Genomic DNA, 26,861 nt, shown 5'->3' on the forward strand with positions numbered 1-26,861 from the left:
GGAGGTGGAATGGTAAAAACACAATGGGATATTCCATCCAGAATCCAATGTCATAGTCCTCAGACATGGAAGCAGCTTCTACTTCCAGGTATAGTACAGATACAATGGAGAACCAAATCTAGGCTTCATGTGGCCACAGTTCTCACAAATGGAAAAACACCATGTCAGCCACATTCTTGTGGGTCTGATAACCAATTGTTGCTTTCTGGTAAAGAAACCAAGAGCCAAAATTTATTGGAGTTGCCTGACCATTCCTGTTTCTTTTCTATGAAGCAGGTTTCCCTGGAGATGACTGCTCTGTTTTCCAGATTCTGTGATGTGATCCTGTGTGGAAAAGACTACAACTCAAGTTTTCCCCCTCTCCTTTCTCTCTGCTTTTGATTTCTGTACCTTTGTCTTATATAAAAGATGATCTGTCTGGGGAAGGGTAAGTGGGAGATGCAATGGGACAAAGGGTGAACAAATGCAGCAGAGATATTCACTAGGGATTATGTTGAAAATGCACTTTACAACTTGTGGGGTGGGGAGGGAGGGAAAAGCTGGGTGAAAATGAGGGAGGAGGTAACTCTTCAAAAATAAATGTACTCAATACTTGACTTATGTAACCACTCTCTATATCACCTTTACAATAAAAAATTTTTTTTAAAAAAGATTCTTCTACAGAGCACCAGTGGTTCATACCTATAATCCTATCTACTCAGGAATCTGAGATCTGATGGCAGAAAAGTCTGTGAGACTCTTATCTCCAATTAACTGCTAAAAAGCTCAACATGAAGGTATGGCTTAGATGGTAGAGTACCAGCCTTGAGTGGAAAAGCAAGAAGCAGTGCCTAGGCCCTGAGTTCAAGTCCTAGGACCAACACAAACACACACACGAATAATAATAATAGTTATAAAGATTCTACTATTGTTGGAGTTAGGAAGCAGGAGAATGGAAGGTGTACCTAACAGCTGGAGGTGTTTCCAACCAAAAGGTGTGCGTGTGTGTCCCAGCTTTCTCCTCCAATGGGTGTGTCTTTGCCTCTTCCCTCTTCACTGCAGTCCCTTGCAACATTGCACCAGCCCTTCCTATCATCCCTGACTGCTGATACTTGCAGAATCCTGCTAGAGATCCTAGCCCTACACTAAGAAGACTCAAGTTGTGGACTTCCACATCCAAGGCCTGAAGCTGCTAACAAAATCCAAAGAGTGAAAGAGACAAGGTCAGATTTCCATCCAGGGACATGGCATGTTCTTTCTGCTGGATCCTCTGTGGCTAGCTTTCTCAGTGTCTCCCTCCTTTCACTCTTGAATGTGTCCCAGGTCCCTAATTCCCTGTGGGTTCTGTCTCTCACTCCAGCTTTTAATGTACAAGTTCTGTGCTGAAGATAAGCGACATTACCTCTGAAATTGGAACTAAGCAGCAGTGTCCTTACATGAGTACATTTGGCCACTTTCAGGTTAGAACTGACCCTGGAGAAGGCTAACTAAGTGTTTGATTTAAAAAATCTCCTGCAGGGTCACAGGCCAATAGTGGTGAGTAACAGTAAGTGAAAGCTAGTGAATAGTTTTTTTTTTCTTTAAGGATTTCAACTGCTCTGTTTAATGATGGTTAAAAGGACTGGCAGCATTTCCTCCACAAGAATCAGTGAAGTGAACAAACTACCTATAAGTGCTCCGTGTAGAGTGCTCTGGGTTAGAGGCAGGGGAGTTCTTTCACCCAATCTAATGCCTAGAAAACACGCATGTGGCGAAGGCCCAAATCTTAGTCACAAAATGTCAAAACCAAATAAACACTTAAAACCAAGGATTTTAAAATAAAAGGATGATGGGGCTGGGAAGGTGGCTCAGTGGTAGAGTGCTTGCCTTGCATGCATGAGGCCCTGCGTTCGATTCCTCAACACCACATAAGAAAAAAGCTGGAAGTGGCGCTGTGGCTCACGTGGTAGAGTGTTAGCTTTGAGCTGAAGAGCTGAGGGACAGCGCCCAGGCCCAGAGTTCAGGCCCCACGACCGGACCCCAAAAAAATAAAAATAAAAGGAGGATTTTCTAAGATGATAAATTATACTGAAAGGTAAAATGCATATGTAAGTAAAATGTTACCATTAAAGGGATGGTTTGGGCCAGAAAAGCTTCTTTCATTTTTTTCTGACAAAGTGAAAAGGGATGGATGGAATAAAAAATCCCAGTAGAAAAATAAAAAAGTCAGCTATTAGAGGTATAAGGGAAGCTCTTAAGTTCCAAAGGAAAAATGATGAACTCATACTACAGATCCCACACCTCAGAGCCTCAGCTCTGACACAGACTCCCTAAAATGAGCATCTAATTGCACTAACTTAAGGCAGGCCCTCAAGGTTGCCTCATTTCAGCCTTTTATTGTACAGAAATAGAAGGCGATGTATTCAGATTAATCTTCTAAAACTTATCCACAGCAGATGCCTTCTTCACAAATGAAAAAATACTTATCAGCTTTTAAAAGGCGAGCAACCTCCTGGGTTAATCATTCTGTGCATACCTTTAATACACATGTTAGAAAATAATTTTCTAAAGAGACTTGGGTAACTTTTCAATTGCAACTTCCTCTAGTCTTTTAATTTTTTTCACAGTTAAAGAACCCCAAGGACATTGTATCTTCTAAGATAATAAGATATATCACCTAGGCAAAAATACAAGCCTACTCTGAAATTCTTCTAGCCCTACATCAAGGCTGTTTAGTCTTTAGAAGGTCTCAGTCCTCAGCATTAAAAAAAGGGTCTTCCTAGTAGCTTTTACTACAAATGTGTTTGGTATCAGGTCTTAATCTGAGAAAAGTTAAGGCCAGTTTTCATTTGAAGACCCTCTGGGACACTAAGTACTTGTTAACATGTTTTAAAATCTATACACTTACATCATTTTGAAGCATTAATCTAAATGTTCTCTACTTCCTCAGATATACACACCAGTTGGTAATGGCCAGCTCTGTTCTCTTATCTTAGCAGGAAGCCTGAGATCATTCTATTGGTAGTTCTGGCAAGGGCTGGGTGGATGCACCCTTGTTTCTGCATGTGGAGCCATGTGGAAAAGTAACAGAAGAGACAGAAAGTCACTGGCAATGCCATAAGAATTATGTCAAGGACAGAAACCATAGAAAGGGTAGCTTCTACAGCAAGTTCTCCTGTTTCTCCCCTTCCACTGATTACATGATCTCAGGATGCAGATGCTCAGTCCAGTTCCTGTGTTTAAATTCTGAATTGTGCAACAACCATTAGAGCTCAACTATCTACAAAAGCCAAGAAAAGAAATTGCCTCCAGTGTCCATCAACCATCCAATGGATAGCTACAGTGCAATACTACTATTAAACCATAGAAAAGGATGGCATCTTTGAATTTGTGAAAAGGACAGAATTATGTTAAGTGAAATAAGCCAGGCCCAGAAAGATAAGTTTGGGATGATCTCCCTCATAGCTGAACTCCTAGAATTTGACAGTAGAATGGCATTTACTAGAGGCTGGGGAGAATAGGCAGAGGGAACAATAAAGAGAGCATGGTCATCAGGTACTACATTACAGTTAGAGAAGAGGAAGAAGCGCATGGGGCTATTTCATGGTAGGAGACTGTCAATACTAATATTATAGTCCATACTTTAAAAAAATCCTAGAAAGCAAGATTGTGAATGTTGTCACTACAAAGAAACATAATGTATATGGAGACATCTACATAGACAAGATAGCGTTATGAAGCAAGCCACCTGTGTACCTGGTAAAAGGAGGATGCTTCTTGCTTTAAATTTAAATGGTGTCTCTGAGTATCCCACAGGCTCCCCTTGGGATCAGTGCTGCTTTGTACACAATACACACACAGACATTTTCTGTCACAGGTACCATGTCCTCCAATGTCTAACTCACCTGACTGGAATAAACCTCTTCCCTAAGACACCAACAGTTTGCCCTTGATGATTTTGCAGAAGGACTGCATGGAAAGTTAGAAATTGATTTTGAAGATGACAGACTTTCTCCCTGACCCGTATGACAGCAAGCCACTGTTAATGTTAGCAACTTTCAAAGAGAGAGGAAATCTGAATCTTCAAAGAGCTAAGCTGAAACATCAGAAACCACCATTTCTGTAGGGTCAACCAGAGTCAATTATGGCTAAGTGCTGGTGGCTCACAGCTGTAATTGTAGCTATTCAGGAGGCAGAGATCTGAAGATTGAGGTTTGAAACTAGCCCAGGTAAAAAGTCCATGAGACTCTTACTTCTCATTAAGCAGCAAAAAGCCAGAAGTGGAGCTATGGCTCAAATGGTAGAGCACCAGCCTTGAGTGAACCAAAGCCAAATGATAACATGAGACCCTGAGTTCAATCCCCAGCACTAGAACATACAAAACAGAGTCAAATATGGACAGTTTCACATGAATACTCATTAGAAGAGTCACACAGATGACAGGTGAGCAATGTCAGTGATATCTCAGGTAAGGGACATCACAGGTCGTTTTGTGCTGCGGGGGTGTTGCACAGTGAGGAAGACATAGGGGCCCAAAGGGGAAGGGAAAGCTATGTGAAGATAAAGTTTATTTCAGAAAAGAGACTCTCTAAAGCCTGGGAAAGACCATTAACAAAAAAGTGCTCTGAACAAAGTTTGAAGCCATTGAAACTACAACTGTTTAGAGACTAAGCAACTGCCTTCGATCTTGGTTTCCAAGCAACAGAACTGAGCCTGGGGACTCACTCTGATTTGGAAAATGATTAAAAAAAAAAAAAGTCCAGGATAGGCATTTCAATGTCAAGGTCAATGTGTTGGACAGGCAGTATTCCTCCTTGCTCTCTAGGAAGTTGAGGTGATTGGCTTTCAACTTAAGGAGACTCTGCATGTTTGCAGTGGGCCAGAAGCTAAACAGAGAGCAATCATCAGGGTCACACAGTGGGAAATGGCGCTCTTCATTATGAGTTCTGAATGTAGGGGCACCCTGGACTGGTATGTGGCACTGGCCCTCTGCTAGACAGAGCTTTCAGCTCAGTGTGTGACTTTCCTGATGCGTTGATTGCATGGCTCTGCTGACGATGACTGTCTGTGTTCGTTAGTTTCAAAGCAGAAAACAATCTTCATATCCACAAAGTATGCACATATAAGGCCTTGTAAGTCAAAGTATGGCTTCTGTTTTACAAACTAGTTATTGACATTAAAAAGCTAAGAAGATACTCACGAATTTGACATCAGTATAGACATAGCAGTAAGTGTTTTAGAAAGGTTCTTTCAGCCAGCGTTCCCATTGGTGACAAGGTCGGAAAGGGTGACAATTGTCCACTTCACATAGCCACTCTACATAGCAAAGCTTGAAAGGCCACCTGCAAAGGATGTGACATTTCATTACATTGAGCTCCAATTTCCTTAAGGGAAAATGAGAATATATGAAGAGATGCTGGAAGCAGTCAATGATAGACTCCAGTGAACAGCACACAAGCCACAGGCCCTGAGTTCAAATCCCAGTGCTGGTATAAATAAATAAAGTGAATAAATAAGTAAATAAATAATCACAGTAAAAAATTTTAAAAAATAATCTCCCCACCAAGAAGTATATGATTTTTTTTAAATTTTAATCCATTATTTTACTTTCCTAGATTTTTTCTATATTTTTCTTATCTGACATGGTGATCTCCAGTTCCATCCATTTTCCTGTATACAACATAATTTTCTTCTTTTCTAATGATATTTTACATTTTAATTTTTTAAATTTTATTGTCAAGGTGATGTACAGAGGGGTCTACAGTTACATAAGTAAGGTAGTGAATATATTTTTGTCGAATGTGTTACTCCCTCCTTCACTTTTCTCCCTCTTCCCTTCTCCCCAATCCCTCCCCCCAAGTTGTACAGATCATTTCTAATATATTGTCTTATGAGTGTCGCTTATGCATGTGTTCCCTCTTTATCCTTTGTCTCACTATTTTGTTGTTCCCCTTCCCTTCCCTAATTCAGTTAAATGTATATATAATACCCAGGGAACCAAAATCAATTACAGTGACAACAGGGGATAAACATTTTTAATAATAAAGCTTCTACATATTTCAGTTTGGTATATTTTCTGGCTAGAACATAGCCTTAAGAGTAGAATTAGAGGGACAGGGAAGGTGACTCCGTGGTAGAGTGCTTGCCTTGCATGCATGAGGCCCTGGGTTCAATTCCCCAGCACCATATAAGCAGAAAAAGCCAGAAGTAGCACTGGGGCTCAAGTGGTAGAGCACTAGCCTTGAGCTGAAGAGATGAGGGACCCAGGCTCAGAGTTCAGGCCCCACAACCGACAAAATACAAAAACAAAAACAAATGAATAGAATTGGAAATGAGGGAAATCATTTTCTTTGGTAGCCTGTCTTCAGGAGTGGAAAGAACACCAGTCATATGTAATAACCTGTCATGCCTTCTTGCATCTAGCCGAGGGAAGGACAGAGGGAAAAAGAGCTAGCTTCATGTTGCATAGCAGGACAGAATAAGCGAGGACTCCTGAGTGCCAAGGACACTGTGGCTGCAGCCTCCATTATCACTAAATGGCCATCACACACTGGATGATGTTAAATTTCAAAACAAAGCAGCATAACAAGTGAACGTTTATGTTTAAAGGAAGGGAAAGAAACAGTGGAAAGGAAAAAAGAAGACATTGCAGGGATACTGTGAGACAAGCTCACAGGGTAAGTAGGACCCACACCTCCCACAGCTCTTTGCTCCTGTGACTCACAGCCCCATAGCCAGGCCCACAAGGCCTGTGTCCTTTGCTCTCTGGTCACCTCTGGGTCTGGCCCTGAGTCTCAATAAGACCAGTCTCAAAGGCATCTAAAGTGTAACATTATCTTGGTAATTGGTTGTCACATCTCATCCACTTCATTGAGCTTGAACTATTTTGGCAGAATCTCCTTCTTCATTTTTTTCTACTCAGCATGATACATATGAATTTCACCCCTCACCTCTTCCAGCCTCATTTCTGTTATTTATTTCCTGGGTATTATAATGCTTGTCATCCATTGTTTTTTTGACAAGGTGACCCTTAGCCATCCCTAGCAGAGAAGAGCCTGGTCCCAATTATAGAAATCCCTTGAGTCAAGCTTTTCTGAGTAACCCTTTCCAGGGAGGGTTTCCTGCTTGAAAATGACTTCTCCAGCCTAAGGCTTGAGAACTTTCAATACTATTCATATTTACTCTCAAATTCAGGCGTCTTCTACTTACTTGGAATATATTAGCTGACCACAAGACACATTTTAGTCCTATAATTCAGCTTTAACCCATTTCCTTTTTCTGCTCAAATCACAATATGTTAGGGCTGCCAGAGCTAATAAGTAAAACTGCCAACATCTCAGTTAAATTTAGCTTTCAAACAAATAACAAATAAGAGTAAATATGTGTACCATGCAACGTTTGAGATTAAACAATTGTCAAAAATAATATAACTGAATATTCTACTTTTTACCTGTTCCCCTTAATATCAAATGTTATATTTTGGATAAATCCCTAATCCACATGTGAATTAGAATAGTTTTCATCCATATTTTCATCTTCCTACTTGTCAGATTTGAAATCCTTTACTTGCTGCTTCTTTCAATATCCTCAGCTGAAACTTAAATGTGATAATTATGTTTGTTGTTTCTTTTTTTCTCATAATTTGGCCTAAAAATGTGAGTTAGCATGGAAAGACAGCTTCATCCCGTTAACCTAAAAGTATCTTCCTGCGAGAGTACTTGCCTTCAATTCCTGTTTGTTTCTAACTTGACCTTTCTGGAGCTGTGTGAGGTAAATTACCTATCTATAGAATAGAGAATCAGGAACTGGAGGAAAAGTGGAGTTACATGCGAAGTAGATTCATGGTTTTAATATGCATTCCTCACATTGTTCATTGAGACATGCTGAAGACCAAACATAGTGAACCAGGTTCAAGATGAGTCATGGGTGTCATCAGGAAAGTAGAAAGGGGAGCAGACAAGTTTTATTCAAGCACTCCTTCCTTGATATGTAATACACTATGAAATTAGCTTCTTATTCAAATAAAGTGATTTACTGGGTTACCTTCCTAGAGTGTGATATAAACATAGTTAATACTTAACCAAAAGCAACTTCTTATCAAGAAAATAATATGAAAATATCTTGAAATAATTGGGAATATGAAATGAAAATGGCATTCATGACCTATTTCTTAGGTGTAAAAGAATACAGAAATGAACACTAAGATATGTATTCAAATGTTTTTTTTTTTCATTCAGGTTGTTTCTAACACATTTATAAGATTATTTCTTTGTTGCTTTGTATGTCCCTCCCCCACAGTATAACCCCTGCTTTCACTGTATTTGATGTCAGTATAATTTGTGGAGGGGAAGGGGAAAAAACAAATCATTTAAATAGGGATACAGGTGGATCCATTGCAACAATGAGATGTACAAGTCGTTATGTGGAAAAACAAACTTTACAACTTTGGTGGGGGGGGAGGAGGATTGGGTGGGGGGGCGTGGAGGGAGGATGGGAAGGGATGGAAAGGGGAAACAAAGGAGGAGGCTCCAATGCTTGATAAGAAATGTACTCATTATCTTGCCCATGTAATTGTAACCCCTCTGTATAGTATTTTCACAATAAAAAACATAAAAAAGAATATAATCTTAGCACCATTGGAAAGTAACTTTTAAGGTTCACTCTCTTTTTACAGGCACATACTGAAATAGACACATGGGATAGTCACCATGGCATTCTTAATACTGAGTTTCCTTTGGATTTTGATGACTTCATTTATAGCACATCTTCTTCAGAATAGTATACAATTTGTACAGCCTGAGCATAGGGTCAATATACACACCAATTTTCATTAGCAAGAGACTATGAAAATACACAAGAATAATTTTATCAGGGACCTGAGTCGCCAAGTATACATTGAGATAGGGCTTTGTTGCTGTATTATTTTCCTTGATTTTTTTCAAACATCATAGTTTATTTTCTAGTACTTATTTTTCAGCTTAATTAAGTGGAAAGATGTACTGAATAGGAGAGTTAGGGCCACATTCTTTCATTGAAACAAATTCATTGCAGAACAACATTTCAAAAGGATTTGTTTTGATGTTTTGATATGCTTTTTATATGTCTTTGATGCTAAAGAGTTCATTGGAACAATTAAGCAGCCATCTAATATGGAGGGTGGAAACTAAGTATTTGAAAAGCATCAAAAGCATATCAAAAGGATATGAGGACCTGTAATAAACGATCCTATGAGGGACACTAATATCCCAAATTTTGATAGATGTCTTTTGAAGGTTGAGTCAATATGGAGAACTTATTAGAAAAATTACCCTTCCATAGGTATGGATAAATCATTATCCTATTGAGGACATTATTAAAATAATAGTTCTATCCAATATTTACTAATTTGGTGAAATTTTTTCCCTTTAAAAAGCAACTCTGCTTTTAAAGTTTGAGGATTCTATGATGAAAAATGAGCATTCTCCTCCTACTGCTGAGGCAGTTACAAATAAGAGAATGGTAGAAAATAAACTGTACTCAGATAAAAGGAGGATCACAGGCTTCTCTATGTTTAGTTCAGTGTCTTTGTGTAATTCTATACCTAACTCATCTCAGAAGATAGTCTTCTCAGGGTACGGGATTGTGTGATCTGACTTGAATATTAGTCTCAGTGTTGTACAGTTCTTACTACTAGAAAAGCTTAAGCCAAATATTACATATTTACTAGTGGCCCAATTCAGCTTATTCCAATACAGGAACTGCATTCTTACTGGGGTTAGAGACCTAGTTCAGAACAGCTTAACCTACACTTAACCAAACTAAAACAAAAGAAGAAAATTGTCTGCTTGCTAGGGAGTCAGCAGTCTACTAGGTGCTATGAGGGAAATAGAGGCTGTAAAGTTAAGATGTGAGAACTGGATTAAAAGACATGAAGCAATAGCGCTTGAATAGAGATAAGTTGCAGCCTGCTGAAGAGAGTGAATATTCAGATGGTTCTTAGGCGATGATCCTCACTTATCCTGTGTTCATGAGGACATTACTCCACAGCTAGGGGGTTCCTGGCTGGGGAATACTTGGATTCCACCCTCCATATTGGATGGTTGTTCAACTGTTTCAATGAACATTTCAACATCTAAGATCATCTTATTCTACCTTAGCCCAATCTCTGTGATAGGGAAAGTATTCAATATGAATTTTTCAGTGCCAATGAATGATATGATCCAAAGTTCCATCTCTACTGTGCAGAGTGGAAATTTGGGTCAATATTTGGGTGCTTCAATATTTTCTCCTTAAATAAAGAAAAGCCATTCCTTTGATTCCTGGGCCTGGGCCTATTCCTATCTGCTTGTGAATTGATCTGCTTGCATGTCCCCATTGATATGTAGATGGGCAAGGGGGGGTATCTTTTATGTAAACAATTCGTTGGGTGTATTATTCTGCTAACAAGCTTTCAACACAGTCATTTTTATCTCCATTTTAAAAATTTGAATCTGTAACTCAGATGTATTAAATAAGTTTCCCTTAACTACTGAGCTAATAAATGATAAATCCAGCAAATGATAGAAGTCTGAGTTGAGGCCTTGTATTCGTATCTTCTGAGATCTGAAGATCAGGGTACAAAGCCAACCCAGGCCGGGAAGTCCTTGATTCTCTTACCTCCAGTTAACCAACAACAAAAACACTGAAAGTGGAGCTTCGGCTCAAGTGGTAGAGCACTGGGATTGACCAAAAAAGCTCTACCTTTCAGGCTCCTACATTTCAGTCTCAAGACCAGCACCAAAAAAATCCGAAATTGATATTTCTTACTGTTTACAGAGCTTCTCTCTGCCTGACACAAGAAATCTGGGCATATGAATCTTAGCCACTTGCTTCTGATTGAGAAGAGGATGGCAGTGATCTAATTCTGGACCTGGCATCTTGGTAGGCAATCAGTGCTCACAATTAACTGAATTCGTAGGAATTAGCAACTGGAGGGTGATGGGCAAGCTGAGGTTCAACTTCATTTTGCTTCAAATTGGAGCTACTTGTTGTTCGGGTCACACATGGAGAAAGGATGAAAAATAGTGACAAGGCTTCTTAAACCCTGACATGTTTCTGATGAGCACGAGCTTACTATTTTATATTAAACTTTAATTATAAACTTCTCTCATTTATTAAGCAGATTATAAAACATATGAGATCCACTCCAATAAATTTATGAGGCAAAATTTTATAATGTGACAAGAAATTTATGGCACAAATGACAACAAAATCAGGAAGTATGTCACGACATTGGTAGTTTTCTTTCAAAGAACAGCTTAGTTTTAGGTGTTCTCTAGATGAGCAAATTATTTTGCAGATGAATATGGAATCTTAGTGGGGAAAATGTGTTTTATACTACTCACTGATGGCTTCAGCCTGTAATCTAAACTAGTTGGAGGCTGAGATCTGAAGCATGAGACTCAAAGCCAACCCCAGCAGGAAAGTTTGTGAGATTCTTATCTCCAATTAACTGCTAAAAGGCTAAAAATGGCTCAAGTGGCAGAGCACCAGCTTTGAGTGCAAAAGCTAAGGGAGAACCATCACAAAAATAGGAAAAGGAAAGAAAATATACTTTGTCCTGGGAAGACTAGCAATGTATTTTCAGTAATACTAAGGGCAAAACATTTTATTCAGTCCTTTCTCTTTTATAGATCCAACAGTGTGTAAGGTTTTATTACCTCTGCTCTGGGTTGCTTTTTCCACATGCACTTCCAAAACGTCTAATACTATTTCTTCTCAAAACTCAATTATCCCCTGTAGTGGTCACATGACCACCTTCTGAGCCTTTGTTTATTACCTGGCATCTTAACTGAGTTAGAATTCATGATCCTTATAGTCATTGAGGTTCTTCTGGCAAGTCGATAGAAAACGCATTTAGATAATGACTCTGCTGTTCTGCTGTTGGTTAGCTATTCATATGAAATGCAATTATTGTGTTTATTTCTTCATGTGATGAAAACCATTAATGGCAGAATCCAGTCATTAAGACGGGACATTATGGAAATTTTGTGGTGATTTTCTCTGGCTGTTTTTCACCCAGGCTATGCACACTCAGAAGACAAGATTGCAGCCTTGTTGGATTCTTTCTCTAGCAGAGATTAGTATGAGCAAGTTCCAAGTCCAATCTATCAATATGTTTCTCAATATGAAAATTTTCTTGGCACCATTTTTCTCTAGAAGTGTATTTTAAATTGGATGCTGTATCATTAACTCCTTTTCAAGGTGTTAGATACTATTTATTGACAAACTAGAACTTGACTTCAAACACTTAGTAGAAGAGACGAAGGAGACAACAATATACCATACATTAAAAGAGTTATTTTCTAAAGTATCTTTCTACAATAACACAATTTCTTACATTTGGATTGGCAAATCACAGGCACATGGAGAAAACTGGTAACTTTCATTTTTTAGACAATGAAATCCTGTACTGTTCATCTACCCATACATATCTTGAGGGCCACTAGAGAATTTGAGTGGTTCGTTTCTAGAAATGGATGATGATGGAAAGCATTTCTAATGGATCATCACATAATTCTTAGGTTTACTGAATTACTGATTTTTTAGTTCCATGCGTATTGTCTTGCAGAAAGAGCATACACATGCACACACACACACACACACACACACACACACACACACACACACACACACACACACACATCTTGCTGCTTAATGGTATCTACATTTCTTAATTAATTGCTCCATCTATGCAGTCAATACATATTTAGTGAGAGATTATTTCAAGAAACTGACAATAACCAAAAAAGAGTTTTCACCTTATAGATCTTAAACAGTAGGGGAAGAAAATGACAACTAACATAAAAAATACTTGATGCAATGTTAACAGTGGTAAATGTTCAGGAGAACAATTAAACAGGCTAAGTGGTAGAGAATGAGCTCTTTCACCCAAGGCTAGGAGTCTACTACTCTGAGCTACTTCTATTTCTGGTTTTCTGGTGGTTAATTAGAGATGAGAGTCCCATGGACTTTTCCCACATTGGCTGGATTTGAACAATGATCCTCAGATCTCAGCCTCTTGAGTAGTTAGGATTATAGATGTGAGCCACCAGTACCCAGCTTTACCTCTGATTTGTTAAAGCTCATTGATAGTGATAAAGACAGAATTCTAAAAGCAATAAACAAACCTGAGTGGAAGTATAACAGAGATCATGACCCAAGTATAGCCACCTTTCAATATTCATGGGGGACTGGTTCTGAGTGTCTGTCCACATGCTTCAGTATCTTTTGTTCAATGGAATAGCATTCATATAGAAAGTGTATGTTTGTGTGTGTGTGTGTGTGTGTGTGTGTGTGTGTGTGTGTGTGTGTGTGTGTGTGTGTGTAATGTATATACTACAAAGGCAATGCTATGTAAATAATTTGTTTGCTATTTAGGGATCAGTGACAAAACATATAAGTTTGGTATAAAGACAACCAATCTAGCCCTAACTACTTATTGATCCACGGTTGATGCAGAAACCCATAAAAGGGAGACTATACTGCACTAAATGAAAATACAACATGCCTTGGTAAGGAGTCTGCTTCAATATGAAAACAGAGAGTATTCATTTGATGAGTAAGTTCCTGCTTAGAAATATCTTATAGAATATAGTGGAGGAGGCCGTTTGAGCCCTTTCAGACCATTACTATATTCATTACAATTGCCTAAAAACATTGTAGCCAGGCCTACTGGCTCAAGCCTATAATCCTAGCTATTTTGGAGGCATAGATGAGGGATCACTAACATGGGCTTAGAGAAGTACAGGAAACTTTTTGAATCAGTGGCTGAGAAGAGGGGCACACACCTGTTTCCCTAGCTACAAAGGAAGCACAATGGCTGGGCACAGTAGCACACATCTGTTATTCTCAGCAACATGGGGAAGCAAAATGGCTGACTACAGCCCACACTGGTCTGAGCATAGAGCAAAACCCTACCTCAACAATAACCAATGTAACAAGGGCTGAGGGCATGGTCCAAATAATAGAGCGCCTACATAGCAAGCAGGAGATAACAAAGAAAAGAAAAAAGCTTTAAATGCAATTTACATCATAACAATAGTATTTATTTTATAGGTTTTGTGGGATATCTTCTATCTCAAGTTCTTTTCAAAAAAAAGATCTAAAAACACTAATATTCACTCCCCCATGCCACTTAGTTATACTCCATTATTTTTGACTGGGCAATGAAAAATAGTTGCTTATCATATTTAATATCTATGTCAGCCAGCTTACTGTCACTGTGACAAAATACCAGAAATAAACAGCTTATAGAAGAAAAAGTAATTTTGGTTCCCAGTTTCAGAAATTTCAGTCCATGGCAGTTAACCTATTTGTTGCCTTTAGTCTTGTGCCACCCAGTACATCAAAGTTGGAGGAAAACTACTCACCGTGTGGCTAGAAGATAAGAAAGACAGTAGAAAAAGGACAACATGCCATTATCCCATGCTAGAGCATGACCTGTCTAAGTTGTTTCTATCAACCACATCATACCTCTTAAAGTTTCTACCACCTCCCAGTAATGCTAAGATGAAAACCAATTCTTTAATACATGGGCCATTGGTGAAAATATCATATCCAAATTTTAGCAGTATCTTCTAAACCACAGGAGAAAATCCATGGTCATGTTCACTTGCAAACTTCCAGACCATCAATCTTCTTATATGACTCAATTCCTATATTCACTGTTGTCTTCTGACTAATCTTCATGGACTCCGTCTAGTTCATTTTCTAAAATAATGAAGTGATAATAACAAAAGCCTGATTCCATTCCAAGAAATCATGTACACCGTCTCATTTTATTAGGCTTGTTTTGTTTATGGGAAACTTAGATTAAGTCATGAAGCAAATTTAGGACAAGATAAGGGATCAAAACTTCCTTGCTAGACTACACAGATTAGGCTCTTAATACTTAAGCAAGTGTTGACTTTACAGGTTGATATTCTTTTCATTCTTGTTATTAATTGTTTATCTCTAAGCAGTTGTACAGAGGAGTTGCCATTCAACAAAGCAGTTTATAAATACAATGCATCTTCATCAATGCCACACCTTTCAACATTTTCACCCATCCCTCCCAACCCACTTCTTCCCTCAATTTTCTTACTTTATAGACTATACACTGAATTTTATAACTGCATTTTCTTCCATTTCCTCTCTTCATTGTTTACCACCTTACCCTTGATCTGATCCCACCCTTTTCCCCATACTTATTTCCTGGTGTTTATTTTTTTGGACTGTGAATTAGCCTTTCTGAGGAAACAGACCATTTGGGTTCTCCCTTGAATCTATCATATTTTGGTTAACATACGTATGTACACTTGGATAGCACCCAAAGTGTTTACTTACATGCTGATAAATTAATTCTGGTTTCCACATATGAGAGAAAACATGCATCCTTTTGCCTTTTACCTTTCTGGTCTTGACTTACTTCAATTAACATGATTTTTTCCCAGGTCCTTTCATTTCTTTACAAATGATGCAATATCATTCTTTCTAATTCATGAGTAAAATTCCATGATGTATATATACCACATTTTTTGATTCATTTGTCTATTGAGGGGCATCTGGGCTGAAGCTTTTCTTTACTTTTATCTTTCTTAGTATGCTTCTTAGTATCATTCTTAGTATGCTTCTAATCCTGTATTCCTGTGAAAGTTTCAAACTACCAGAAGTTTCATTTATTCTATACTTTAACCGACAAGGTAACTTTCTTTCATATCTTACAGAGAAATAAAGCCATTAGAGTGAACTTTTGAAGCTCCTAATCCTTCAGAATTAGACTCACATACAATATATTTGCACTTACATCATCACATCTGTCTCAGGAACAAGACCCAGGCCAGCATTTCCTGTGAAGTATTAATACCCAGCACAGCCTCTGTGCCTGACCCTACTGTTATTTTCTCTTTGCTAAATACACGTCTTTCTTTTCCTGCCTGCTTCTTCTGCCAGTATAAAATATATTAAAATGACCTCATGTAAATTTTCTTTGTGGATCTAATCGCCTTTCCACAGCAGAAACTTCTTGAAATGTGACTATGTAGATTCAGCTTTCCACATCTGTGAGTTCCACATCAGCAGATTCAACCAAAAAAGATTGAACATAGATGAAACAAAATGCAATCTATACTGAATATGTTCAAAGATTTTCTTACCATACTCCCTAACACCATACATTATCACTCCTATTTCTCAAAAAGACAACTAGAAGTTACTTTTGTCCATCTGTCTGGGAAATTGCTGCTGCTTCTTTGTGACCTAATGTATGCTTCTACATTTGAAATTTCCTCAATAGTTATGCCCAAATGTCTCATCTACTTCATTTCACAGAAATTCCTTAGCTGGTCAGTGGCTTTATCTTCAGCATTTTATCAGAACTCCAACACATTTGGCAAGTTGTCCTGTCACAGGTTGTGTTTCTATATAGACCTCTCTACTCTTCCTTGAGCTTCTAAAGTAAAATAACTGTTCAGCTCATTATACCCAACATTTTGCATAGAGGATTTGTTCAATATTAGGTTGTAAAAATAACTGCCTGCCTTTTATTGGTGCATTGCATTTTGGAACTCCATGTGTCCTACACAGCTATTACTACATCTCCATTTGCATTTACTTTCGTACTAAATTAGACATTTCAAAGACTGTGCTGAGAAACTTTTGGTGCTTTCTATCACTCTCAAAACAAGTCAGAAATTCCTTAATGTGCCACTAATTCACAATCATTCTTTTACTCATTCCTAGTCTTGCATTCAATAAAATAAACCTTTCGTTCTATGGGCATGCCTTTTTAATCTCTGAGTATTGGGCACACACTGGAATTTATACCTTTATTGACCAATTCTTCCACTTATACACACTTCTTCTGTATACATCTTCAAGGCCAAACTGAATGTCATTACTGGGAAAAACCTTTCCTTATGAACCTTAATCAATTACACAATTTCTTCCTTCTATGCTTCTTATGTTATGGCTTTGATATGGGCTTCCATTTATATTTTATTATGTGCTACTTGCAATTCCATCTTCAACTGCTGGTCCATGAGCCTTTTGAAATCAGGCGACAGGCTTGATGTGTCTTTGAAACTTGGTGTAAAATGCGTTTGCTGGAATATAATATGTACTTTGAATATATCTACCTTTCCAATGGATTGGCAAGTAATTATAGTGTTAGCTATGATAATAAAGCTGTGCATCAATATTTACCTTACAAAACAAATTACATTTCTTTATTCAATTTTCCAAGCTTCCTTTTTTCCAAATAGAAAGACACCATTCTTTGATTGAAAATACACAGTCTTAGTCTTTCTTCATACAGAAGAAAAAACTAAAAATGAAAGTAGAGCAAGTGCAGCACACCTGTGTTGGCAAGCTGTCTGATTCTGTGTCCCTGAAATTAATTGGATCATGCGCAGAATGGGGGAAGTGATGGAAAAAGCAAAGAGAGGATATGACTGGGGACCATTGATGGCCAAGCAGCCTCTCAATAGTGATGAAAGTGACACCTAGAAAGCCACCTTTTATCCCAACAAACAGATGGCTTCAAACAACATGCACTGCAGACAGCCAGACTTCCCATGCTCACCTCTGAGCACCAGGGCCAGCTTGAGAAATCAAAAATTAAAATCTAAACAACAAAGAGCACTTCCTGGGGAGTAGGGATGAGCCACTAAGCTGAAAGCAATTACAAATGGAGTTTAAGCCTCTACCTGCTGTTTTCTTCCATGACCTGTTATATGAAAGGAACGCTATGACAGAGAATAGTCAAACATTACAGAAAAAAATCCCAATTTCTGCTTTCATTCAGTACAAAGAAAAGGAAAGAAAAAAAAGGCAAAGATAAATAAGATGGAAAAAGTCATATTCTGGTTATATTTACCTTTCTATTGCAAGAGAAAATAAATATCCAAAGAAATTTCTATTCATATATATATATATATATATATATATATATATATATATATATATATACAGAGTTGTAATAGAGAAAAATAACTAAAACCCTAAAATCCTCAAAAATTGCATTCAACTGTTTAGAAGAGGGAAATCAAAACTAGACTAAATAGGGATACAGGTGGACCCATTGCAACAATGAAATGTACAAGATGTTATGTCGAAAATGAACTTTACAACTTTGCTGGAGTGGGGCAGGGAGGGCAGGGGGAGGGGGAGATGGGAAGGGATGGGGGGGGAAACAAAGAGGAAGCAACAATAATGTTTGATAACAAATGCACTCATTACCTTGCCAGTGTAATTGTAACCCCTCTGTACTGTATTTTCACAATAAAAAAACTAGACTAAAGGAACAAGTGGCTAAAAAATTCCAAAAGATAGTGTTCAAATCTTATAAAGAAATCAAGATCAGCCCATGTTACATGATTAATTTCACCCTCTTTGAGACTTTTGCTAATTCCATTTTTAAAAATACCCATCTTAATTTTCATTGCCTAAGGAATCCTTGAGTTGAGCAATTGTGTTTATGTGTGATTTTTTTTTCCACTGAAAGAAAGGGAAGTTGTTGCTAGTTTGGTTCCCATATAACAGATCATTAGAACCAAGAAGGATAGAAGAAAAACATGCATGGATGGGTATGTTTAAGACAGAGAGACATGTGATTTGAGACATATAACTCTCCTAATTAAATTCTTTACACTGTATTCAAGGAGACTCTGCTAGATAGTACCATAGATGTCATTTTAGGTTTTCGCTTTTGCTGGATATGTTTGCTCAGCTGCCATTCTATGACTTTAGCCATGTCTCCTGCCCAGCATTTGGCTGATTAATCAAAGTTTGTTCTTCCTGAGCTAGCTTTGAACCACAGTCCCCGGGATTTTAGCCTCCTGAATACTTAGAATAACAGATGAAGGCCCTCAACCACCAAGCCATTTTACTGTTCTGACATTTTTTTCCTGTGTTCCTTTCTATCTTTTGGTAATAACTAGGTCTCAGGATTCACTGTGATTATAAGAGATGTAATCTATTTTTTTTCTAGATTTCACATAGGAGCTGTTTTCTCAAATATGAGAAAATTATATTTCTATATGTTATATAATTTCTTTGTACCATTATCATAGTAGCACAAGAAAAAAGATTTATCTCTTATATAATCATTGTGGAGGGGATTTTCTAATGAATTTGTGCAGTCTACAATCGAATCATGTATTATTAGTTTAATGAGCATACTTTAAGTTCTGTTTCATGCAAGCATCATGCCAGTTGCTGCATATTGCCATTGCTTCTCAGAAAAGATTTTGACTGAAAAATTGAGTTGATAAATAAAATAGAAGTCAGATCTGGATGAGAGATCAGTGAAGTATTCCTGAAACCTGGTGGGGAGTCACAGACAGACTTTTCGGAGATAACATGTCAGCTGCATGTTTCAGGTTGAGCAGGCACTCACTTGCAGAGAACTAAAGATGACTGAAACAAGGTGTTTTCACAAAGACACAGTCAGAAGGAGTGATATAAGAATTCCACTGAAGGTAAGCATGAAGTATTTCCTTAAGCAAGAGGAGAAATGTTGGCAAAGTAGTTGAGAAGACTGGCAGCTACTATGCAGGCAGTATGTCATGTCCCTTTAAGTCAAGATCATATGCAGGAGTATGGTCCAGTGAGGACAATGGATTGGAAGGGGAGGACTGAGGAAGAGACTGGATAGAATGTGTCTGCAAGACTCATAAGAAAGCCAAGAACCTAGGCAGTGGTATTGCAGGATGAGAAAATAATGCCAGATTCCTAACGTATCCCAAACTAGAAAGACTGGAATTGATATTACATTGGATATTGGCAGCTGGGTGAAAATCAGGAATAACTGAAGTCTCTACTTTAGATTTTTGTCTATGACAATAGTGACTCTAGGCAAAAAATTACTGATTACAGAGAATGGGCTGTCAGGGGGGGGGGGGAAATACTTGAATATTGCTACCTAGATGAAGAAAGGAGTCATGAGTCCAGGGAGGTTAAGATGATAGTCTACGCAAAAGTCTGCTGCCTTGGTTTGGATACCACAAGACAAGGGTTAATATTTCTTGAGATCTCTGCTTCTCTGACTTTCCCATCAAAATCTCCACCGCACTAGTCACGTTTTTTAAAGCTCCAGAGCTTTTGCATAGACCAGAGCAGTTAAGCTGAATGAGCTTCTATTTGCCTTTACAACAGCTGGATCCTCAAAAACTCAAAAATCTTCCCAGGGTCTGTTCATACACATACAGTGTAAGATGATTCCTCATTAACAGCCCACTAACCCACTAATCACATTCTGTGTGTGTGTGTGTGTGTGTGTGTGTGTGTGTGTGTGTGTGTGTGTGTGTGTGTGTGTGTGTGTCTTGGGGCTTGAACTCTGGGCCTGGGCGCTGTCCCTGAGATCTTCAGCTCAAGATGAGCACTCTACCACTTGAGCCACAGTGCCACTACTAATCTCAATCTCTACACCCTCCTGGGCATGTATGGGGACCTGCCCATACATATGCTATTTTTCCCTTCTTTGATGGCCAATTATGTGAAAATGGAACAGTGTCTGTTATATTCCTATTTAAATCACCACTCATTTGCAAATGAAGAAGGTCAGAGAAAATGACTACCTTGAGTTCCTACTGAGTGACCTTGGAGTCCCAAAGTGGCAGCTGGCTTGACGGTCTTGTTTTAACTCAGTTTAAAGCAGTTTACTTCAGTATAAACAAGTACTTTACTATATCTCTAAGATATAGCTTGGTTTCTCCCCATGCTGAAGGGTGAAAATGGCCTTCAATTTGTTATGAAGGATTTTTTTGCCATCTAGTTGTTCTGAGTCCATTAAAATGATCAAAATCTACAGATTCCCAACCCTGTGCCTCCAGACATACACTTGCAGCAAGTGACCTTGGGATCACCTTCAGCCTGTAGTTGGAAATGGTAGATTAGTTAGACGCCTCCAGAACTTCATGATGTTAAATTCACCAGGGCTACAGTGGGTTCAGACTGTGTCACTCAGAGACAAAAATATTAGAGATCAATAGGGGTGGGGCACAAAGGATGTTCCTGGAAGAATCATTTCCTGCTTCCACTGTGACTTGTCCAAAAGCACCCTCAAGGATAACTGTCCCACTGCTGTTCGCTTGTATAGTGGCTCCTTGCCCATCTCCCTCTCTTCTTGCCCCAGGCTTGTTGCTGGCAAATCTGAACAATCTCAGAATGGCCACTCCCTTCCCTCAAGTTCCACAGCACTGCCCAGATACCAAGCCATCAAGCTTTTCCTTATACATTGCGCCAGACTGTTTCAAAGATGCTAACTCATGACTGAAGAAATCCTGTCTCTCCAGGAGTGCCATGGAGAAAGGAGTGAATGATTTCATCCCCTTCTATTTATTCTTCAGCCTTGAATACTCTTTCCTTCCCACTGTTGTGTTTTGACACTGTTAGCACTATCATTTTGGCCATATATTGTCTCTCCCTTGCACCTAATGTCATAACTGCAAGATCCTTTTTAGGAAAGAGAGTGTTCACTGAAAGTAGTACATTCCTTCCAGTAGATCTGCAGGTCTATGTGCATGGATTCAATCAACAGGGGACAAAATATTCTGAAAAAAAATGTGTTGGTAGTAAACTTCTACTTTTGTTTTATTACATTTTATTGCCATTATTCCCTAAACAGTACAGCATACAGACTGTTTGCTTTGTATGAGGTGTTATAAGTAATCAAAAATAATTTAAAGTATGTAAGATGTTTGTATAAGATGTTTGTATAATGTCATTTTATATAAGGAACTTGAGCACTCACAGATTTTGGTTTCCACTGGAGTCTTGGAACCAATCCTTCCTAGGGATGGAGGAAAGATGGTTGCTCAAAATTCTATTGAAGCCAGGCACCAGTGGCTCACACCTGTAATCCTTGCAGTTCAGGAGGCTGAGATCTGAGAATTGCAGTTCCCTTTCCATCTTACACAGAAAAATTGGTGAGACACTGATCTCCAAATAAACCCCTAAAAAAAGTGGAGCTGTGGCTCAAGTGTTAGATGGCTAACCTTGAGTTAAAAAGCTTAGGGACAGCACTCAGGCCCTGAGTTCAAGCCCCAATACTGGGAGCAAAAAAAAATCAAATTTGCAAAAAAGATTAATGTTCAGAAATTTTAGGTGCATGTTTTCCTTCATACGAGGAAATTAGATCTAAGTTATAAACATATATACAAATATATACATGGTCATATGCATATATACACGACAATTGTTTACACAAAAAGTTGACTAAAGTATACTAGGTACATGGATTAGGAAAATGAATATGGAAATGGTGAAACACATTGTCAAGACAGAGGTGGGAGGCAATCAAGTGGAGGGGAAAGGAATCGGGGAGGAAGGGTTGGCAAACATGCTCATCATATTCAATATGCATATGTAAAAATAGTATCAGGTAATTTGAGGGCATAAGAGAGGCTGGGAGAGATAGGGGACCACTTGGGAAGGACATTGATCAAAATGTATTGTCATTCTTTCTGATGGAGGCATAGAATTCCATTGTGTATATATACCACATTTTCTTGATCCATTCATCTACTGAGGGGCATCTGGTTTGGTTCCAGATCTTAGCTATAGTAAATAATGCTGCAATAAACATAGTTGTGCTGGTAGCTTTAGTGTGGTCTTGTTTGTAAACATTTGGGTAAATGCCCAAAAGTGGGATTTCTGGGTCATAGGGGAGTTCTATGTGGAGTCTTTTGAGGAACCTCCATACTACTTTCCAAAGTGGTTGAACAAGTTTACACTCCCACCAACAATGTAGTAAAGTTCCCTTCTGTCCACATCTCCTCCAGCATTTGTTGTTATTAGAGTTCTTGATTTTTGCCATTCTAACTGGGGTGAGGTAGTATATTAATGTTGTTTTGATTTGCATTTCTTTTATGGCTAGGGAGGTTGAGCATTTCTTCATGTGTCTATTGGCCATCCTTCTTTCTTCTTCAGAGAAGTTTCTCTTTAAGTCTTTAGCCCACTTATTTATTGGGCAGTTGTTTCTTTGAAGAGTTGTTGTTTTTGAGTTCCAGGTATATTTTAGATATGAAACCCTTTTCCGTTGTATGGCTAGTGAAGATGAATGGATCAAGAAAATGTGGTATATATACACAATGGAATTCTATGCCTCCATCAGAAAGAATGACATTGCCCATTTGTTAGGAAATGGAAAGGCTTGGAAAAAATTATATTAAGTGAAGTAAGCCAAGCCCAAAGAAACATAGGTCCCATGGTTTCCCTTATGTGCAATATCTAGTATATGTCTGAGTAAAGCAGAAAAGGTCAGATAAGGTGATGTTAGGGAAATGAACCCAAAGATATGTATTCATTTTTTTTCTTTCATGCGATTGTTTCTAACACATTTCTAAGATGATTTCTTTGTTGGTTTGTATGTTCCTCCCCGACGGTATAACCCCTTTCACTGTATTTGATGTCGGTATAATTTGTGGAGGGAAAGGGGAAAAACAAGTCATTTAAATAAGGATACAGGTGGACCCGATGCAATAATGAGAAGTACAAGTCGTTATGTCGAAAACGAACTTTACAACTTTGGTGGGGGGGGCAGGGAGGATTGGGTGTGGGGGTGGGGGTAGGATGGGAAGAGATGGGAAGGGGAAACAAAGGAGGAGTCTACAATGCTTGATAAGAAATGTACTCATTATCTTGCCCATGTAATTGTAAACCCTCTGTACACTATTATCACAATAAAAAATAAATAAAAATTTTAAAAAATGTATTGTTATAAACTTACATTTTGAACTGAAAACCCTTTGTACCACTACTTAGAAATAGTTTTTTCAGCATCATGGGATTTTTATTTCGAAGTAAATTTTGAATTCTCAATACAAATGCCAAGATACAACACAAAACATCCACAAGAGCTTTTTTTTTTCAAGTTTTGAATATTTCCTACATAATACAACAGAGAAATGGTGCATTTTTGAATTTGCATACAATGGAAAAAACAAGTATATATATATATATATATATATATATATATATATATACATACATAGTTTTTACAAAGTTTAATAGATGCTACTAGGGTTGACTAAGTCGATAGGTGAGAAATTATGTAATAAAAATAACCAGATTTTATTCAGCCATCAACCACTTCCATAACTAAATGTTAATCTGAGCAATAAAGCTAATGGCCAATTATTCTTCTGGTATATACTTATATTAACTGGGGCATCACTCTCTACACCTTGGTTGTTTACAACAGAAAACATGTAAAATTGGGGAAATCATTTGCAAAAATTAAAAAAAAGTTTTTTATAAGCATGAATGTATGATGTGATTTCTCCCCGAGAAATGGACTTTCCAACCACCAGGAAATCAGAACTGAACTTGCCCATATATTGCATTTATATCTAAGAGGTGCATTTATATTTAACAGAGGAGCTTAAAAAAATCAAACAGTGTTTAGGAGTGGGTTAGAAAATTCAGCCACCATTTGAAAACTGTCTTAAAATATGACCACCAGCCAGGTACTAGAGGCTCACACCTATAATTCTCACTACTCCGGAGGCTGAGATCTGAGGATCATGATTCAAAGCCAGCCCAGGCAGGAATGTCCATGAGACTCTTATCTCCAATTAACCACCAGAAAACCAGAAGTGGTGCTATGGTTCAAGTGGTAGAGAGCTCACCCTGAGCTGAAGAGCTAAGGGAAAGTGCCCAGGCCCAGAGTTCAAGCCCCATAATGGACCCCCACCCCCACCAAAAAAATGACAACCAAAAATAGATTCACTAAGTTTATTTTTTAAAATTATAAAACATTTCTTACAAAAGAGCATCCCATTCTGCACACTGTTCTGAACAAATACCAGGGACATGAAAACTATTGTTACTTTCCTCCCTGTCACACACAACCCCCCTCCACTTCCGCCCCTCCTACCCTGGCTAATGTTTACAGTTACCACAAAACAAGGTGTTCACAATAATTACATAGGGGGGAATTTTTTTTTAACCACCAACAATGAATAAAAATTAAAATCCACTCATTGCTGTTGTTTCAAAATTTCAATGTTAGTTTTTTGTGCACCCTCCCCTCCAACCCTTTTTGTAAGGAACTAAAACATATCTGGTGAACAACAAAGATTTCACTACACCTCAAATGCAGAATGACTATGAAGCAGAAGAATGTTGGCTTTTTAAACAGAAGCAGATTAGAAAAAAAGACTCAGGACTCCTTTAGTTCTTCACTTGTCTTAGGAAAACTTTCTAGAATACTGCTTCACATTATAAAAAAGGAAACATACATTGCCTTCAAATCTTTCAACATCTGCATAATGCTTCACACTGTTATGCAGTAAATACTGTGCATTCTGAATCTGGTCCTGTGTTCATGTAATAGTAATGATTCGACCTTCAGATCCTGCTAAAGGCTCATCAATTTTGATCAAATCTCCCTACTCAAGACAGATTTGTTTAATCCATTCACCACCTTTGCCAATAATAGATACAGCCAAATCTTTGGGAATAGTTACTTGGGTAGTAATAATAGGTTAACCAATATCACCATATGAGCCATCACCCCCTACATAAGAATAATCATATCCAGAGCCAACCTGTGGTTCTTAAGCCATCTGCCCTTCTGATGGGCTCCATGTATCTATCACAGAGACCCAAGTTTCATCAGCACTAAAACCAACCATGTCATCAAAGCAGTCTCCAGGTCTTCCTCTTCTTTCATAGGCCATTAGATCTCCTCCTCTAGGTGGAGGTGGTGAAGAAAGAGGAAGATTCTGAGCTCTGCTACCACCCTGGCCACTTTGACCAGGAGGTGGAGGAGGAGGGCTCATATCATCATAATCTTTTCTAGAAGGGAGCATGGGATAACCACCCTGACCAGAAGGTATTCTGTCAAAACCAGTTTTTTCTCACAAGGGAAATCCCATGGGATGTGCATATGATCACCAAACATCATCATAAAACTGCCATTCTCATAAGGTCATTATAGAAGTCGGGATCATAAGGCTGTGCATGTCCATTAGAGGGGGACTCTGATATAAGATGCACTCTACAACTCGATCAAGCTTTCCTCCAATAAGAATAACTGTCAGTGGAATGAGGACAGCTTTCTTAGAAAAGCTTGAATGTTGTCTGAGCATGCTCTTGAAGTTCTTTGATTTTAGTTCCTTTGACCCCAATAATTCCTCCTGCCAGACTCTGATGAATCAACACTATCAACTCACAGTCAAAACTGTATTTGATGTTGGTATAATTTGTGGAGGGGAAGGGAAAAAAGAAATTGTTTAAATAAGGATGCAGGTGGACCCACTGCAACAATGAGATGTACAAGACGTTATGTCCCAAAACGAACTTTACAACTTTGGCAAGGGGGTGGGGAAGATGGGAAGGAATGGGAAGGGGAAACAAAGGAGGAGGCAACAATGCTTGATAAGAAATGTACTCATTACCTTGCTCGTGTAATTTTAACCCCTCTGTACGGTATTTTCACAGAAAAAGTCATTTCCTTTATAGAGTTGGTAATTTAAGCATTCTACAGCATCAGATTCAAGCAGGAGCTGGCTGGTTGCAGTGGGTGATGGCAACTGCAGGACCTCTTCCAAAATAGGGATGATTTTCTTCAGAATTTCTCCAATTGTTTCATTATTAGCACTGATGCTCAGTATGTGCTCGGGCCACTGCTGTCTGGAACTGAAACACTGGCATTGTAGTCTTCATGGAGAGTCTTAATATTCTTGTGCCCTTTTCCAAACACTGCCCCAGCATGTTTGATTCATTCAACTATAATTCAACCATCTTATCAGTGTTCCGATATCTTTAAGTGCTTGCTCCTCTTCCACATCTTCTGCAGGGCATTTACCAAATTCACCATTGGTTTCAGTGTTGGGGAAGGTTTCCTCTGCAGCTGTTCAGTTTCCATTTTCACCAATCTAAGCCTTAGAAATTCCAAG

The 26,861-nt window shown here is 38.4% G+C and overlaps 1 pseudogene; it reads right to left on the reverse strand.

Annotated features, from left to right (window-relative positions):
* Positions 1–26,861, reverse strand: part of LOC138804238 (heterogeneous nuclear ribonucleoprotein K-like) — an 81,865-nt pseudogene that overhangs the window by 25,747 nt on the left and 29,257 nt on the right.

Source organism: Dipodomys merriami, unplaced genomic scaffold (assembly GCF_024711535.1).
Source record: "Dipodomys merriami isolate MVZ:Mamm:240054 unplaced genomic scaffold, mDipMer1.0.p SCAF_36, whole genome shotgun sequence".
In the NCBI taxonomy this organism is placed as follows: Eukaryota; Metazoa; Chordata; class Mammalia; order Rodentia; family Heteromyidae; genus Dipodomys; species Dipodomys merriami.